At 43.0% G+C, this 11,666-nt stretch overlaps 1 long non-coding RNA gene across 1 annotated transcript; it reads right to left on the bottom strand.

Annotated features, from left to right (window-relative positions):
• Positions 1–229: 229 nt before the first annotated feature.
• LOC129149029 (uncharacterized) lies at positions 230–4,443 on the bottom strand. Its single transcript, XR_008556012.1, has 3 exons — positions 4,328–4,443; positions 3,707–3,769; positions 230–334 (listed from the first exon to the last, which is right to left on the bottom strand). It is a non-coding gene; the product is annotated as an uncharacterized LOC129149029 (long non-coding RNA).
• Between the last annotated feature and the right edge of the window lie 7,223 nt (positions 4,444–11,666).

Below are 11,666 nucleotides of genomic sequence, written 5' to 3'. Positions count from 1 at the left end.
ATAGACTCAATTTCCCAAAGTCTCCGAGAAGCCCTGTTGCATTTTTAAATTTTACCTCAAAAGCCATAACTGGTGAATATAGAATGTGTTGTGTCCTGCACATTAAGGCTCAGTAGAAAAGAGAAATTGAAAAAGAGGGTTTCAGGGCCAAAAGCCACAGAAAATAGACTCAATAATGAAGAATCCGGAACAGTCTCAAAAGGAAATGCTTTGCATAGACTTTTGGTTTAATATTAATTAAAGAAAAATTTCCTTTGAGCCAACACTTGCACCGTGACACATTACTTCAGGGAATGCCTTTCCTCTGCTTGAGATTGGTGGCAATAACTGTAGCCTGGAGAATAAATACTGATCATTAGGAAAGAATACAGAAGATGCATAACATACCCAAAGTCACAGCATTAACAGCTTCTATTTGTGGTCATTTTAGAGGCAAATGGGTCTTCCAATGGAGTTATAATGTTGTCAATATTGAATAGGAAATGCTCATATACATATGACACCAAGTACAGTTAAAACACAAAGTTATTGGAGGCAAATATATATTTTTTCTTTTTATTTTTTCTAGGGGATATTGTCTCTTAAGCTTAGCATGAAGAGTTGTCAGCAAAGCATTGCCTAAGGAGGTGTTTCTTAGACTCAATGGAGAGGACACGCCCTGAGGACCCCAGAACAAGGTTTAAATGAGGAACGGCAGTAATGTCTGCTTCCTCAATGGCTTATTTCTTCTTTGCCTCCCTTTCTCAGTACCTCTTACCTTCCAGTGCATCACATTAATAAGAGCAAAAGTACCTGCTGGCACCAACGCCCCAAGCCCCACACCACTTCAGTCAGTAGGGCAACTGCGAGGATCAGCCTGTGGCTAATTGTTGGGCATGCCCTGTTGGAATAGCCCAACTTCACAGCTGAGCCAGCCGGGTGGCACTAGAAGCCAATGATGGAACTCTCCAGGGTGAGTTAACAGGTGCAGGTAGCTTGGAGGAGGTAGGGACAAAAAGAGTCCCTGAAGACACCACACCCATGTAACATTTTGGCAAACAGAAAGGACACAGAGGGGAAAAAAAAAAAGCATAGGAAGAGGGCTCCCTGCCTCAAGGAGACCTAATTGCTTTCTGCCTCCTCCAGGCCGCCACCTCTCTGGGCTCCGCCTACACCCTGTGTCACAAACCCACCTTAAGGGCAATCTCAGAGTTTGGTCATCAATACAGGTCCCTTCTGAGGGGGATTCATTTGTCAGGAATGTTCACAAAGGTTTTGAATACAGGGTTAAAATCATGCCACTTCTCTCTGTGGGTTAGAAAAGGGCTGTCCTACTCAGATATTCACAGCTGCAAGGTCCTCTCCTGCTCAGAGCCACAGCATACCCAGCTGCATTTGATGAGAGTGACAACAAAACATTTCCTTGAACCCCCTGACCAGGAGAAATGCATGCATGGCTCAACTTAGGTCCCACAGGACCAGTTGGGGCTCTTGGTGCCCCTCCAGGGTTGTCTTATGTAGAAGAGTCCCACAGGCTCTGATTCTAAAATGTGTGAGAAGTGAGAGAGCCTGTAAATCCAGACTTGGCCTGTTCTGCTCTAGACACACTTAAAACCCACCAATCACTAAGACCTATGGAAGCCTTTTACTTTCTTAGGGTTTGCAGTGTGTTATAATGCCCACAAACTCTCCCATTACCCACACTGCCCCCACCAAAAACAAATCTGGGTTTCCTTGGTAACTGCTCACCAAGTTCTGGCTCAGAAATTCAGGTCATCATAAGAGGAATGGACCAGCAATGAACTTGAGTGAGATGATCTGAGTTCTAGTCCATCATTAAGAGACAATGAACCATTCAATTTCCTTAGGTAAATTAAACAATTGCTGAAAAAACACCCAGCTCTCAAATTCTATCACTCTAAAAATTGACCCAATCTAGCATGCTACAATGTATTTTAGAGAGATTGCGAAAGCCCTGCGGAGTGGAATATAAGTAAATAAAACTGTCCTAGTTAAGAAAGAGGAGAAATGGCCAAATTAGCTAGTTTTAGAGAGTTTTTAATATTAGCATGAGTGGTAAGAGGTGAAGATACCTAAGAAAGTCAAGGACCTTAACAAAGAGTTTTAGATAAATTAAAGAGTAATATATTTAAATATCTGTAGTTAACTCAGATCTATAGTGTAGAGGCATCCTTTATCCTATGTAATAAAAGCCTAATATGCTAAGTGTCTGGTCGTCCAGTCGGCCATTCAACCAAAGTGTAATATGCTAATGTTATGCTAAGGCCACTCAACTGCTCGCTATGATGTGCACTGACCGCCAGGGGGCAGACAGTCAATCGACCAGTTGGTATGACATGCACTGACCACCAGGGGGCAGATGCTCTGACCAGTAGGTTAGCTTGCTGCTGGGGTCCAGCCTATCAGGACTGAGCGAGACAGTCCAGATACTCCCTGGAGCCCCCTCTCCCCTGCTGTCCCTCCCCGGCCCCTATCGTGCAGGGGTCCCTTGACCTGGCCTGCACCCTCTCACAATCCGGGACCCCTCAGGGGATGTCAGAGAACCAGTTTCAGCCCTATTTTGCAGGCCAGGCCAAGGGACCCCACTAGTGCACAAATTCATGCACTGGGCCTCTAGTATTAACATTTTAAAAAAGTGTCTTAGGGAACTGCTTAGTAAAACAGCCAGTTTTGCCGAAACTGGTTTGGCTCAGTGGATGGAGCGTCGGCCTGCGGACTCAAGGGTCCCAGGTTCGATTCCGGTCAAGGGCATGTACCTTGGTTGCGGGCACATCCCTAGAGGGGGTGTGCAAGAGGCAGTTGATTGATGTTTCTCTCTCATCGATGTTTCTAACTCTCTATCCCTCTCTCTTCCTCCCTGTAAAAAATCAATAAAATATATTAAAACAAAAAAACAGCCAGTTTTAAAAAATGTTGTTTGGATGAGAAAAAAATTTAGTGAAAGTTGAAAAGTTGGAGAATTTCCTGGTGTTAAGATATAGAGTGGAAACACATCATTCTCCATGGAAATGTGATTTCACAGGAAGTCTAAGATCTGTACACACATTTCAGTGAAATCACAGGTAGCAAAATCCATTGATGCTGCTACTGATCTATCCACAAATTAAATAAGGAAGTTCAGAATATATACAAGATACCATATTTTCCGGCGTATAAGATGACTGGGCGTATAGAAGATTTTCCTTGGTTAAAAAGTCATCTTATATACCGGAAAATACGGTATATACGCGCAAGAGGGTTTTCTCCGAGCTAAGGCAGTACAAACAGGAGAAAGGTCATTGGCCAATGTTCAGAGGAGACCAAAGCTGGCATATTGGAGGAAATTCCTTCCCAGGTCATTTTCTCCTCCAAACAGAGGAAACTGGCCAGTTTCTAGCCAAGGGCAAGGGCCTCATCCTCATTGTGGCCATGTGTTGGCCCCATGCTGGGTAAGATGTTCTCTACCATTCTATGAGCCCCTGGACATTAAGGGGCAAGAATTTTTTTTTAAATAATCAAGCACCACCTTGTATAGGCAATTTTCTAAAGTTCTAATTGAATTTCTTTTATGTTGGAGGACAAGAAAAGTCAGTGTATTAGGGATCACACTACAAAATGTTAGCATGATTTTATTCTCAGAAATAACGAGAAGTGTGCATATCAAATCTACACAAGGATGCTTATTGTAGCACTTTTGTTTTGTAAAAAAAAAAAAAGATCTACTCACCAAATGTCAGGATGGAAACTATGTTCTGGGGCATATCCATCCATAATATAGGATACTATGCAACTATTAAAAAAAAAAGTCCAACCTCTGTATTGAACTGGAAAAATCTCTAAAATACATTACGTTACAAAACAAGTTATACATTAAGACATAGAATGCAATAGGATTTTTTTAAAATCTCACAATAGGAAATTGTGATATATATATATATAACAAAGGCATAAAAACAAAGATCTGGAAAACTCATAAGAGCAGCTGCTTTATGAAAATGTTTTCAACTAGAATATATTGTGTCACATATGAAAAAATGGCTGAGATTAAGGACTTTAAGGCAAGATTCACTTTTTTAAAATGTCAGCTTCACTATTTAGTAACTTAACCTCTTTAGTTAATCTCTTTAAACTTCAGTTTCCTCAGCTATAAAATGGGAGAAATAATAGATTATAACTTACAGAATTGTTAGGTATATATAGTGCTTAACAGAAATTAAATACTCGATGCTCAATTAATGTTTGCTATTATTATTGCTATTACTACCATTACTACCATTTCTAATATTGGACTTAACTCAGTATGATAAAGGGAGTGCACCAACAGTGATTGGACCCTCATTCCACTTACTGGAAATGAGCAATTGAGAGATAAATTCCCATTTCTGATGTCACAGTCTGGAGATGGATGACTCTTGGACAAACAGGTTTCCTCTAAATCAGAACTGAAAGATGTGAGAGGGGATGGAGGAGGACTGTAAACACCAAGAATGTGGAACCCCAAGACAAGGAGTCAGGCCACTGTGATGCATATCTGGAATGTTCAAATGAAGTTATGAAACCCAAGTCAACCGTGATTTTTTTTCTTGTAAGACCAACCAAAGGATCCCAAATCATGAACACCAAGAACAGGCATATCATGACCCAATAGCTGTTCACTTCCCAAGTCCTCAGCCTGCTCCATCCTGGGGAAGAATGAGAGCAGGAATGGATGGGAGATAGGCCTCATTTCTTTTTGAAGAACCTAGTGCGCTTAATTGGATTGAATAAATTAATCCTTAATAATTCAATCTAGTTCAGAAGCTATTATGTAACAAAATCATTTACTATGTGATAGTCCACAGACACACATACATGACCACATCTTTTCAATCTATCAATTACAGCCAACTGAAACCAAAAATTCATAATTAATCCTTGACACAAGCTGAGTAATTTCAAGGCAATTTAGAGATGTAATATACAGTTTGATTATTTATTAAACAAACTTCTAGTTGTTCTTTTAAAAAGAAAGGGAGGGGGGAGGCTCTTATGTGGCAGCACTCTCCTTAGAAGCTCCTGCACTTTAGATTTTTTTTTAAAGTCTCCAGATATATCCTGTAGACTGCCAGGGGACAAGGGCTTACTTAAATCAAGTGTTAAGTGCTAGAAGAGGTTTAAACTAACTACTTATTAACTAAATTGTTAACAGGGGATAAGATCTCATTTAGAGGGGTAGTACTTTTACTATTTGAGTACAAACAAGGAAATGCTATAATACCTTCGTCATATTTGCTCTCTGAGAAAACAATAAGTTAATATGAGTTTACTGATAGATTTAAGTTTCTGAGCAATGGCAGAGTTTTGTTTTTTATTTTTTTAATATTCAATTTGTTTGGCCCTGGCCAGTGTGGCTCAGTTGATTGGTCATCATACTGTGCACCAAGAGGTTGCTGGTTTGATTCCCTGTTGGGCATATACCTGGGTTGCAGGCTCAATCTCCAGTGGGGGAGAGGGGCCTTGCAGGAGGCAGCCAATTGATTTATCCCTTACATCGATGTTTTTCTCTCTCCCTCTCTCTTCCTCTCTCTAAAAAATCAATTAAAATATTCTTTAAAATAACATTCAACGTGTTCAGTCCCAGGGAGAATTTCTAATAACAAAGGATGTCACTTGTTTTGTATTTAGTATGTAGTATAATGAGTTTTCAAAGAGTAAGAGGCTTGAGACCATTTGACTAAACTTTTTCAGAAGAGTTCAATGTATACAAACTGTTCATTAACAAGAGCAAAATATCCCTTGAGGTGAAATTTGGATTTCTGAAATGTGATTTTTATTATATTTGGAGCCAAAACACACTAGGAATATATATCAGATTATGATAGAGAGCTGATATTTGAAATTCAATTATGTCAGGTATTTGAATCTCAACAGTTCATGGGTAGTACATTCTTTAAGAATATATCAAATGAATAAAATGATGACAATTTGAAATTGTGTTATTATCAGAATAAGATATCTGAGGAAGATTTTACTCTGAGAGTTTCTAAGGAAGATTATTTGAATATAAGTAATTCTAGAGACAATCTTTAAAGAAAGCATGAACCTATGATGTAATTTCTATTCACTGTTGATGTTTATCAAAGATCCTTTTATGTAACAACTGGTGGCCTGGTGCACAAAATTCATGCACATTAAAAGGGAATTAATTAGAGGAAATATTTTAATATTGCTATTTGCCCTTTCTCTATAATAGAAGTGTCAGAGGTGAAAGAAAATTAGTAAAATGTATATGACTACTCCTGTCAGAGTCTGGGGCATGCCGCGAAACCCAGAGTCAAGTCCCCGCCCACCCGTGCTCACCTCGAAATCGCGCAAGACCCAGACCCAGCTGGCCCCACCCCCATTAAGCCCCGCCAGGTTGGGGGCGCAGCCTCAGGTCCCTGGCCTGGTGCCAGGTGGGGGCACAGCTTCAGGTCCCCTGTCAAGCCCCACTGGGTGGGGGGTACAGCCTCAGGTCCCCTGGTGCACCCTCAGGTCCTGCAGCCCGGTGCCAGGGTGGGGGGTGCTCCTTGAGGTCCCCCATCAAGCCCCACCAGGCAGGAAGTGCGGCCTGAGGTCCCCCGGCCTGGCACCAAGGCGGGAGGCACACCTTGAGGTCCCCCATCAAGCTCCGCCAGGAGGGGTGCATGGCCTGAGGTCCCCAGTCAAGCCCTACTTGGTGGGGGGCCCAGCCTCAGATCCCCCACCCCGGCCCAGATCCACGCAGCCTCAGGTCCCTGTTGATCACTGGTTATGGGAACCCCACCTCCACTGTGGGCACAGCCATCTTGTGTTATGGGAACCCTGACTCCACTGTGGGTGCAGTCACCTTGTGACAGCATGATGGTTAATTTTCATATTACCTCTTTATTATATAGGATGTACCAGGCACTCAAGAAATATGACCAGGAAGTTTTCTCAGGTAGTCTGTGTTTCATAATGGAAAACAAGACAAGCAGACATAGATTACAATGACAGAGAGATGAATAATATCCAGTGGACACACAGAGAGCCTGCCACTGCCTTGAGCACAGGGAGGGATGCCAAAATTATAACAACTATCCAGAAACGTGTAATAATAGTGGCCCGGTGCATGAAATTCATGCACGGGGGGGGGGGGGGGTCATCCTGGCCTGCACCCTCTTCTATCTTGGATCCCTCTTGCATTCTGGGACTGCTGGCTCATAACTGCTCACCTGCCTGCCTGCCTGATTGCCCCTAACCACTCTGCCTGCTGGCCTGCTCTTCCCCAACTTCCCCCCCTCGCCAGCCTGATCATCCCCAACTGCCCCCCTCCCAACCTGCTCACCCCCAACTGCCCCCCTGCTGGCCTGCTCACCCCCAACAGTCCCCTCCGCCAGCCTAATCACCCACAACTGCTGTCCCATCCTGACCTGATCACTCACAACTGCCCTCCCCTCTTGGCCCCTAATCGCCTCTACCTCGGCCACGCCACCATGGTTTTGTCCAGAAGAACGTCCGGAAGGTCTCCTGGAAGGTCTCCCAGCCTAATTAGCATATTACCCTTTTATTAGCATAGATAGAGGCATGGTGCACGGGTGGGGACCAGCTGGTTTGCCCTGAAGGGTGTCCCAGATCAGGGTGGGGTTCCCCACTTGGGATGGTGCTGGCCTGGGCAAGGGGCTGGGGCAGTTTGCAGGCCAGCCCTGCCCCCATGGGGTGAGGGTCCCCACTGGAGGGGCATGGCCAGCCTGGGTAAGGGGCTGAGGGCCGTTTTCAGGCTGGCCACACCCCTTTCAGGGTGGGGGTCCCCGCTAGGGTGCCTGGCCAGCCTGAGTGAGGGGCTGATGGCTGTTTACAGGCTGGCCATGCCCCCTAGCAGGGACCCTCACCCCAATGGTGACGTGGCCAGCCTGAGTGAGGGACTGAGGACCGTTTGCAGGCTCCTCCCTCGGCAGCCAGCCCGGGCGACCCAAGCCTTCCGTGCTCAGGCCTGCTCCATGGCTGCCGCCCACAGGCCCATCTTTCAGCAGCCAGCCCAGGCAGGTGGGAAGCTTGGATTCTCCATTGCCAGGGACGACACAAGCCTCCCGCCCGCTCTGGCTGGCTCCGTGGCCACCACCATCTTTGTCCCGCTAATTTGCATACTCACTCCTGATTGGTTGGTGGGTGTTGCGAAGTGACGATCAGTTTACATATTTATCTTTGATTAGTGTAGATTGCATGACAAACAATTGCTCAAGGCACATGAGATAACCACTTATTTATTTATTTTTTAAAATATATTTTATTGATTTTTTACAGAAAGGACGGGAGATGGGTAGAGAGTTAGAAACATCAATGAGCAAGAAACATCAACAGCTGTCTCCTGCACACCCCTACTGGGGATGTGCCTGCAACCAAGGTACATGCTCTTGACTGGAATCGAACCTGGGACCCTTGAGTCCACAGGCTGACGCTCTATCCACTGAGCCAAACTGGTCAGGGCGATAACACTTTTTTAAATAACTAAATAATATATTAGCATTTTAGCACCTTGGAGGCAGAAGAGAAACTAAATGACACTTATATCAAAAGATATTTACTTAAATATCACTTGAAAAGGGGAAGTTCAGAGACAGAAAATTCAGAAGCACAAAGAGAAGAAAGGTTCAAGTTTAGTGGTAACAAGATGCAGAAGAGATGCAAATATATGCAAACGGAAGGCAAAATTGTCTTGAAAAGATGCACCATAATAAAATGAAATATAATGACCAGAAATAAAAGGCTTTTTATTGGAAAACAAAAAGGGAAAGAAGAAAGGAAGAGAGTAGGGAAAGAGGGAGGGATGAAATTTTACAAACACAGTAAGAGGGCACCATTGGGTACTGCACTCATTTAGGAAATATGGGCACTGCTTAAAAGTGCCATAGCCAAAAAAAAAAAAAAAAAATAGTGCTATGGCCAGGAACCAAACACAGACCCAAATCCATTCCGTCTTTGCTTGCCAAGCTGTGACTACTGCCTACAACAGCCCAAGGAGGTACCTTATTCCCAATAGTCCACCTAGGGCGGGTGACTTTTTCTAATTCACATGCCAACTAGCTCTGGCCTAGTATAGATATCGAATGAAAATAAGTAAATAAAAAGAGACATAATTGCCTTTATTGACAGTAAACTCTCAGGTTACCAGAGTGATATCACTGACCTAAAAACTAAAACAGTCTCAGGCTGTGATAGAGATATTTAAAATCTAGAATAATGGAGGTGGGCATCCCATTCTTTGTCACTCTAGTACCTATAGCACTTTGCTCATTTCAAAGGCGTATGAACCAAATGGAAAAGATGCATTCAGAAAAGATGATATCTGAGAAAGAGTTGAAGCTACAAGGGGTGTGAGGCCTGGAAAAGAGAAAGTTGATGGGAGTGAGTGAGTGTGTGTGTGTGTGTGTGTGTGTGTGTGTGTGTGTAGACCATGACAGCTATCTTTAAATTAATCTCCAGTAGCCCCACCAGTGTGGCTCAGTGGTTGAGCATTGACCTATGAACCAGGAGATCACAGTTCAATTCCTGATCAGGGCACATTCCCAAATTGCAGGCTCAGATTCAATTTTATTATCAAGGTTATATGTGTAAGATGATCTGGGGAGTTGTCCTTTTTCCTTTTTGTAGAAAAAAAAAGTCAATGCAAAGTAGTGCTTATCAGTTCTTTGAACATTTTGTAGTCTTGGCTGTGTCTGGCATTTTTTAGCGAGGGAAGGGAGAAAGTATAGATTATTAACTGGATTCACTTTTTTTGTGGCTATAGGTATATTCGGTCTTTTTGTTTCATCATTTTTTGTAATTAATATATTCTAGGAAATTGTCCAAATTCTTCAGGTTTCCAAACATTGTCAGTTTGATAGGTTTTAAATCTCCATCTGTAGTTTATCTTTTCTTTCTTCCATGCCTTCCCTCCTCCTGTCCTTGGTCTCTCTTTCCAGAGACTGCTTTATCACTCTTTTCAAGGAACTAGTTTTTGGTTTGGTTGATTTCCTGTATTCTTACTTTGTTTTCTAGCTCATTAACTACTACCCTTATCTTTATTATTTCCTTCCTTCTGCTTTCTGCTTGCTCTTTGGTTGTTTTTTAGTGTATTGTGTTGAGGACTTAGCTCATGAGCTTTCAGTTTTTCTCATTGTCTACTATATGCAATTACTACTATAAATATTCATTTAAAGTGTCATCTAGGATGCATTCAACAGGGGTTTTTGCCTGTTTCATTTTAATTATTTTAAATATATACTATTCTTTCTCTTTTCTTTATAGTTTCTTATTTTTTTATGGAGAATCTCAAGCATATGCAAAAGTAAACAATGCTTGGCATTGATTCCTTCTGTAATATTCTTAGTTCAACATGCAATGTTCTAATATATACTTTTGGTTAATAATGCTCCCTGGTTATTTTTATTCAAGAAACCCTCATGAATTTCTTCTCCTTAAAGACAAAAAGTATACCTTAAACAACCTTGTTTCATACACAGTTAATGCTCAACAAAATCTAGCTGAATGAATTTTTTTTAATCTATATGACCATATTAAAAGCAGCCCATTTTGTCAAAATGCAACCTTAGCTCCATAGAGAATTAAAAACGTTAAAGATACAATTAGCATTTTTATCACCACTGTTTCCATATTTGAAGCTGCACTACAGTTCAGGATAGTTGAACAAACACCATTTGAGGAGCTATAAATAAAGCGCTGCCTATGGAATGCCAGTCCCACTTTTTCCTCTTTGCCTGCCACTGCTCCCGGTCCTCCTGCTTCCTTTCCAAAAAGCTCAGTGTGTGTGCTCCCAGGGCCTAAGCCATCCAAGCCGCATCAGCCGCACTGCTGAGCCCAAGAAAAGCACCACTGCGCTTCCACAGGAGAAATGAGTTGTTGCCACACAAGGAAAAGGTTCCATCACTTTCAGACTCCACCACCACTGACTGGCTCAACTGTTTCTAAGAATAGCTGAACTGTGTGGGGGCGGGAGGGCGAGGGGGGAATACTGGCACCAGACACTGGTCTTTAATTGTCTCCAGGTTTTAAAATAGAAACAAGCTGAAGCGGAAGTGCCCTGGAAGCCCTCTCCAGGCCTCACTCACTGTGGACCTGGGGACGCTGACTCAGGCGTGCAAACCTTGCGTGATGGCATCACCACGCAGCCTGTTTCCAGGGCTGGATGGACACTCCCCAAGCCCAGGCCCAGAGCCCAGGGCAGGTCTCCCAGGGCCTGCGCCTCAGCCTCCGGATTCTCAGAGGCTCGCTGGGCCTCTCCAAGAGAGGGCTCAGGGGATGTGAGGGATTTTCCCTCCCCAGAGTTAAAGTTATTTGCCAAATGCTTTCTTTTCCATTCATGTTCATGATTTTAAGTTTAGCTTATTGGTTCCTAAATCAGATTTTGCACATAGTTCCCTGTCCTAAAAAATAAAATAAAATAAAATAAACTACATCAGCCTGTCTACCAGGGAGGCCTCTCAGCCTAAGGCGTGTGTGCAGTGGGAGCCTTCCATTTGTGGGTTGTGTACAAGAGGAAGAACACTTCTAGTTCCAGCAGGCACGCAATTGTGGTTTATTTATAATGAGAATGCAACATTAGTGTGAATACTAGGTTTCCTAGGAGAAACAAATTCCCAAACTTCGGAGATTGCTTCTAAATAAAAAGTTCTCTCTGCATAAAAGTTCAAAGAATCCAATTCTAGTCT

This window comes from Eptesicus fuscus, chromosome 5 (assembly GCF_027574615.1).
Source record: "Eptesicus fuscus isolate TK198812 chromosome 5, DD_ASM_mEF_20220401, whole genome shotgun sequence".
NCBI classification, from domain to species: Eukaryota; Metazoa; Chordata; class Mammalia; order Chiroptera; family Vespertilionidae; genus Eptesicus; species Eptesicus fuscus.
Note: the sequence above shows the minus strand (reverse complement) of the source record. Positions and strands in the feature narration are given on the sequence as shown.